This window comes from Hyperoodon ampullatus (genome assembly GCF_949752795.1).
Source record: "Hyperoodon ampullatus genome assembly, chromosome: 12".
Lineage (NCBI taxonomy): Eukaryota > Metazoa > Chordata > Mammalia > Artiodactyla > Ziphiidae > Hyperoodon > Hyperoodon ampullatus.
The window spans coordinates 59,373,076-59,381,257 of record NC_136925.1 but is presented as its reverse complement, the minus strand read 5'-3'; positions in this window follow the sequence as shown (position 1 = coordinate 59,381,257).

Sequence of the window (8,182 nt, the reverse complement as noted above, 5' to 3'; positions counted from 1 at the left end):
GTGCTTAGACAAGTTTCCAGCTCATGGAAAGCCCTCTATATATGTTAGCTATTACAATGATATAGGACTATCAGAGAAAAACCAACTGTGATGTATTTATTGCTGAAATTATATCACCTCTGATTGTACAAAGTGCATATATTTTCCAACAGTTCAGCCACTCTGCATATTTCAGTTAGAAAATCAATGAACTCAACCTCAGCCAGTTGGGTGTGGCTTGATATCTAGCACTAAGGTATCCCAGAAGGCAGCTGGGCTTACATCTAGGAATCTGCTCAAGAGCCTTAATGTTTTTTATGTGCTTTTCAGTGGTGATTTCCTGCCTATTTTGTGCTTTGCCTATCTTGTCAACCTGTAAGCAAGCTAATAGGGTGGATTTAAAATAGACATTTATCAAATCTGGCCTGTTATTCTGTTTTTGCATGAGCTAAGAAAGGATTTTATGTTTATAAAGGTTTAAAAAAGAAAATAAAAAGAAGATATTTTTGTGACACATGAAAATTATTTGAAATTCAAAATTCAGTCTCCATACCTGAAGTTTTATTGAACACAGTCATGTTTGTTTGTTTAGTATTTTTGATGGTTGTTTTCATGCTATGATTGTGGAATGGAGTAGATGTGATAGAGACCACATGGCTAAAAAGGGTGAAAATATTTATTACTTTTACAGAAAAACATTGCTGTCCCCTGCTCTAAAGTATTAAATAACAATGGACTATAGTATTGAAAACCTTTAATACAAATCAATAGGCAAATAGTCCTTGAGTGTCTTTCTTGTAATTCTTCCACCCAAGGAAAAATAAAATATTTCAACTTGCTTTCTGTTATATTAACACCACAAAAGGATTACCTTTAATAATTTATGACCGGGCTTCCCTGGTGGCGCAGTGGTTGAGAGTCCGCCTGCCGATGCAGGGGACGCGGGTTCGTGCCCCGGTCTGGGAAGATCCCACGTGCCGCGGAGCGGCTGGGCCCGTGAGCCATGGCCGCTGGGCCTGTGCGTCCGGAGCCTGTGCTCCGCAACGGGAGAGGCCACAACAGTGAGAGGCCCACATAACGCAAAAAAAAAAAATAATAATAATTTATGACCAAATATACCTATTAGGCTAATACACCAAACAAGTGAATATAATTTTTATAAACATGATTAATATCTAATCATTGTAAGATACCACATCATAGTCTTTTGTTGCATTGGTATGTTCTAAAATTTTTGAAAGAAATTGTTAGTTTTTATTTTCAAATTTTTCCTGGAGATCAACTAAAAACTATGTATATTAATATACTAGCTGATATTTTTCTCTGTGACAACTTTGCTTACTTGTCTTAGAATGATTTTTCTTAAAATTTAACATTGCAGCAGTGAATTCACTTTAAAAAGTGTCATTTACTACATCCATACCCAGCTCTGATTACTTTTTCACTCTGGATTTCTTGAATGCATATACGTTTTATATCATAGTTTTGATGTACTTTTTAACTGTAATTTTTCTTTCTTCTGCATAAAACATTTGTGACGCTCATTTGATGCAAACAACCCAATTCTAAGAAAGACCAATGCTCAAATATACTTTAAAAAAATCTATCTATTTATACCTTGACGAATGTAAACGGTCCAGAGAGAAACTTTTGACCCTTCCTCATTTAATGATATAATTTACGTTATCAACTTCATGATGATGTAACACACACACACACACACACTCTCTCTCTCTCACTGTGGCAGCCCATTCCAAGATGCCCCCAGTGGTCCTCACCTCCAGTCTCCATGGAGAGATTCTCCATGATTAACTCTTCTGCTCTTATTTTTTATACAATTTCTGAGCCTTATCACCTACAATAAGTCTGAATTCATTACCACTTTTATTATAACACGTATCTTTTACTCTGTTCTACTTAAGACTCCCAACAATTTTATTTATGTAATATGTTAGTTATTTTCCTAAACAATACATTTCAGTTCTCTTATGAGCTGAATTATGTGTCCCTGAAATTCATACACTGAAGTCGTAACTCCATACCTGAGAATGTGAGTGCATTTGGAGATAGGGTTTTAAAGAAGTAAAATGAGGTCATTAGGGTGGGCCCTAATCCAATATGACTGGTGTTCTTATAAGAAAGCAGACATGCACAGAGGGGAGACCATGTGAAGACACAGAGGAAGATGGCTATCTACAAGCCAAGTAGAGAGGCCCTCAGAAGAAATCAATCATGCTGACACTTCTAGCCTCCAGAATGAGAAAATAAATTTCTGTTGTTTAAGCCTGTCTGTGGTACTTTATTATGGCAGCCCTAGCAAACTTATACATATTCCAACACCCTTCCTCCACCTTGATTTTCCACCATTAATTGAACCTTGAACAAAATGTTTACCTAGTAAGAATATCCAGGTAGCCTGCCTCCCCAAGACTCCACTAGATATTCTTAGAGAAGCATTGCTGATGAAATGATAGTGAAGCCCCCATCTTATTGGAGATCTTCTGGAGTTAGGAAACCAGAAAGTCATATTGATGAAATTATGCAGTCAATCTGGCATCAAACACGTTCTCTTTTAGTAACAGCAGAATCTCTTGACATTATACAACTTAGTGAAACAAAGAACATCTTTGAAGTCAAATCATCTCTCAACTGATAGAATATCCACAGAGCCCTGATACAAACCTCACAATGTACAAAACATGACCTTCTACAAGGGAAAGCAGGGTACTGGCAGCAGTGATCCATGCCAGCAATACACCCTTTTGAAATAGACATTTTTGTGGCAGATGCTTTTCCTAAAAAATACTATATAATCCAATAAATATATAAGTAAAATTCATCTTGTGCTTTTGGACAACATTAACTGACTAAAAAAAAAGCTATTTGAAAATAAGGAAGCTCCTTATGTATTTAGGAATAGGAATCAGCATGATAAGCCTCAGTACCGTTCTACAATTTTAGTTTAAAACAGAAAACATGCTGATGCATATCAGTAATAGGTTTAAAATATTGAAGGCTTCAAAAAATCCTAAATGTTTCTTTTTCTCTTCAATCCTAACAAATGTATTAGTTATCCATTGTGACATGTTATCGATTGTGACATAACAAGTTACACCAAACCTAACACCTTAAAACAATAAACACTATCTTATACAATTTCTTAGAGTGAGGATTACTTCAAGAATTGACACTACTAGGAAAAAGTGTCTTTAAAAAGCTACATGTTTACTTAATGAGCCAATGTTATTTTAATCATCAAGGGGTTTTCCTCCTAATAATTTATAAAAATATGTATTAAAAATGGAAAAATCCACTTAAATAATTGAAGTGTTTTGAATATCAAGAGGAACATGGAAAAGGTCCAATAGGAAATCATATCAATATCAAAAGCTGTTCTGAAATACAGCATTTGACTCCTACACGGAAAATAACTGTTCATTCCTCACATTTCCTTTGATCCTCTGTCTTGTGGATGTTCTGGGCATGTTCCAAATGCATCAGTTTAATTTCTGTTTCTGAAAAGAACATAAAAGCATGCTGCCTAAGTATTACTAGTGGATGTGAGGTATTTTCCCCATCTAAAAATTTTGTGTACAATGGGATTAGTGATTTAGGTACAGATGATGCAAAACCAAATCTGTGTTCTAATAATTCTATTCTTACCTGGTCGTGGTTGGCAATATTAAAGTGAAACGTAGTAGATAAAATAGTAAGTAAATATGGGATTTAATAAATCTAAATAGCACTTTAAATATGAAGACAATTATCACCAAAACTTAAAATGTGAGGAAAACCACCTATACGTTAACAGTGCTGCAGTGTCGTGCTATTATTTTGTATAGCATTTTATCATGTAATTTAAAGATTAAACAAATAAGAACTTGTACTTTTGAAAACTGAGATCTGCTATTTCACCAAAGTTGTTCTTAGTGAATCCAAAGACAGCAACATGGAAAAGTAAATAAGGTCTAACGTGAAACAACACTGAATGGGAGAGAGGAAAGAGAATAGCAGGGGAGGAAAACCATCAGAGTTCTCCATAATCTAATAAAAATATGGTACTTTTTTTTTGAACTAAAGATGAAGGTTTTTAAAATGGAGAGTAATGCAAAAGCACACGTGTTCACTCATACGTATGTGGGCACACACACACACACAGAGACACACCTTGGTGACCACACACACAGGCCATAGCACGTGTGGGAGCACATAGCTGGACACAGGTGTAGATTAAAATGTGAGTCAGTGTGTTTGTACTACTAGAAAAGTGTTTATGACAGAAAGGTTTGTTCAGGTATGGTGCTCTCAGACAGGAGACAAACGAGTCTCTTCAAAAGAGAACAATCAGTGTTATAAAGCAGAATCTAACACACCATTGTAAAGCAATTATACTCCAATAAAGATGTAAAAAAAAAAAAATGCATCCTACAGGGAAATGTGCTTGGCTTGCACTCGGAGGGCTGAGGTCTCCTGTGCCACAGTCTCATTTTCTTTCAGCCTCCAGGCATGGCAGGAGCACTTGGCTGCCTATTGTTCTTTCTACTCATAGCTCAGGACTTGGTAAATTTCAACGGCCAAGGATAAAGACTTTGTGAGCTTCCCTAGTCGTGGACTGTGGTTTCAGTACACCCTTAGAGAACCTGGGTTTCCTACAGTCAAACACTTCCTGGGCATGGATGCTGGAGAAGCCAAAGATCTCAACGATCTTGTTCATACCCCACAGGGACATGAATGGTGTCAGAAACAATGGGACTCCACGTCTGGTGTTTTGACAACAGCTGACTTGGACTGATGGGATTCTTCATGCAGTTTTGAGACAGGATGATGGGTGAAGAGATCCCAGATGCCAGGACCAGGATTGAAGGGCCAGCTGAGCAGCTGGCCACAACTCCAGAATGTGGAGGCTATGGCCATGATGACAAGTTCTCACATTCTGAGTGCTGTAGAACACCGACTGGGGAACCAATGGACTGTGACTCTTTACCCAGCTCTTTGTCTTTTTCTTTATTCCTCACTCAATGCATCTTTGTGATGATAGGAGAGCTGCTTCAATAACTTCTTTAATAGAAACTTAGGAAGACAGTAGAGGTGGGAGAGAGGGACTCATGTGGGCTTACGGTGGGGACATTTTCTCCATCTCAATTCAGTCCTTTTTTTTTTTTTTCATAAAAAATCCCAAACCTCTCAAAATGTTGCTATAGTATTTTCCTGCTTCCTTTGCTAAAAGTATTCACTTTCAAGTTGGTGGAGAAGGCAGGGAAAGGAAAAAGTTCCTTAGATCTCTGAATATATCTGTATAAAAATTAAAAGAAATAAAAACATAAAACAGAACTTCCAGATTCCAAGAATCATCAATCCTTGGAAAGGGTTCAAAGTACCTGTGGTCTGCTCACTGTGGTAAGGATGTTTCCACTTGTCTTGAGACCCGGGTCTCACAAAAAATTCAAAATTACGAAAAAGAAAGAAAAAATTAGACAACTGTGAAATGCAAAAAATGTCCCAGAGGAACGCATGGCACCCTCACCCTTATTTCCTGGAACAAGGGAATATCTCACCTCTCACAACCTCAAAGGATGGTTCCTGTTTTCCAGCCCTTGATAGTTCTTTAGCACCCATTGCATTGGGACATCCATGTGTAGTGGCACCAACAAGAGTTGTGTTTATTTTTAAGATATTTCAAATGTATTTTATTATTGCTGAGGTATAATAATAATGAGCATTTCAAGGATTAACTATTAAAAGATAAAATGAGGCATATTAAATGCTCTAAGAGTTTATTTGAACAAAAATCAATTTGAATGGGGCAGCACCAAACCAGAAGTGGTTAGGAGAGCTCCACTGACAAGAATTAGGGGCAAAGGCTTCCCTGGTGGTGCAGTGGTTAAGAATCTGCTTGCCAATGTAGGGGACACAGGTTCGAGCCCTGGTCCGGGAAGATCCCACATGCCGCGGAGCAACTAAGCCCGTGCGCCACAACTACTGAGCCTGCGCTCTAGAGCCCGCAAGCCACAACTACTGAAGCCCTTGTGCCACAACTACTGAAGCCCATGCACCTAGAGCCTGTGCTCTGCAACAAGAGAAGCCACCACAATGAGAAGCCTGCGCCCCGCAACAAAGAGTAGCCCCCGCTCACTGCAACTAGAGAAAGCCCGCGCGCAGCAGCAAAGACCCAATGCAGCCAAAAATTAAATAAATGAATAAATAAATAAATTTATTAAAGAAAAGAGTTAGGGGCAAGACTTTTATAGAGAAGATGAAAAAGCAAAGCAAGAAATAATTTTATTTGTGATAATTCAAGTGGCTGCCTTATTTGGGAAAGCCTAGTTGGCTGTTTGTGATTAGTTGTCCTTAGGTTTTGATTTCTTAACTTCTAGGCATTTACAGGCTTAGGTTTTGGTTTTCTTACATAGGTTGCTAAGGTATTAGAACCACCTAGTCTAATGGCTTCCTTGTTTAATTAACTTACTATTAAAAATAGACACTTTCTCACATGAAACAATTTTTTTTTCAGACTTTTTATTTTGAAAAATTTCAAACATACACAACACTGAAAGAGGATCACTGTAGTGTTATACACCTAGATTAACAACTGTTAACATTTTGCCACATTTGCTTTACTGTATAGACTTGTTAAAAAGTTTTTTTCCATAATATTTTAAATTGAATTTATGACTTCGAGGATAGAGAATTCTTACATTTTCTTTACAAATATAAGGCACATTGAACAGTACTGATTGTTTTTTTGCATTCTCTGTGCTGATGGGTCAGTTTCTTCCTATATTGCATTATTCCTGTTGCTCTCAGATCCATACCTAATTATATGGCATTGCTTCAGTGGGGGACAGGGTACAAAGTTGGAAGTCACAACTGTGGGAAACCTGTGATGCTGTAGTACACAAGTTGGGTGAATCTAGTGAGTCCATTTCCTGAAGAAGTACAGAAAGAGTCAGTGTAGAAGGTGAAGAACATTAAAAATGGCCCAGTTCAGTGCCTGTCTTATTTCAGCAGTCTCCTCTTTAAGTACACTATTACTGATGGGAACCTTGCAGTCTACTCAGGCAGCCTCTTCCTTCATTAGACAGCTTTGACTCTTTTTTTTTTTTTGACAAATAATTATTTATTCATTTATTCATCCTGCACATATTTTTTTAATTAAGGTTTAATTTAAGCAAGCATTATTATCTTCATTTTACAAGGATAACATTGAGGCTCAGAGGGACTAAGTAATATATTCAAAGTCAACCAATAATAAATAGTTAGGATGAGGTAAAACATCCAGCTCCTTTTGCCTCAGATGTATGTACGATCAGCCCTCCATATCTGTGGGTAGTACATCCACAGATTCAACCAACTGCAGATTGAAAATATTTGAAAAAATAATTCCAGAAAGGTCCAAAAGGCAAAATTTGAATTTTCTGTGTGCTGTCAACTATTTACATAGCATTTACATTTTATTAGGTATTATAAGTAATCTAGAGATGATGTAAAGTGTACCAGAGGATGTGCATAGGTTATATACAAATACTATACCATTTTGTATAAGGGACTTGAATATCTGAGAATTTTGATATCCACAGGAGGTCCTGAAATCAATCCCCTTTGGCTACTGAAGGATGAGTGTACTCTTTCGCCATGCTATAATTTCTCTGTAGATTGTGCTTTAGTCAGGATAGCCTAAGTAACAGTGCAGTAATAAATGATATAAAAAAATCTCATGGTTTATTAAAATAAAAGTTTATTTCTTGTTCATTCAGAATCTATTCTAGGGTAGCTAGACTATATGTCAAATCTCAGAACTCCAGGCTTTTTCATCTTGTATCATCTCCTTATCAACACTGCTCCCATAATTTCCAGAGCATGAGAAAAGAATATGGAGAAATTGCACACTGCCTTTTAAATGCTTTCACCCAGAGTGATACCTGCCATTTCCACTCATACTTTATTGGCCATAGAAAGTCACGTGGCTATGCCAAATTTAAATACGTAGGAAGTGTAATTCTCCTGCATGTCCAGGAAAGGGAAACGATGCACAAATATTGGCTAGCACAGTAATGTCTATCACTGAAGGTAAGGTCCTCAAAAGCGTGTATCTTACATTCTTCTTTAACTTTAGCATATAGAAATGACTCAATAAATGATTAATGTCTGCCATGAGTCACCAAGGTTGCCAGTTATCCTTCCTTTATTCTCTAACCAAGAGTTA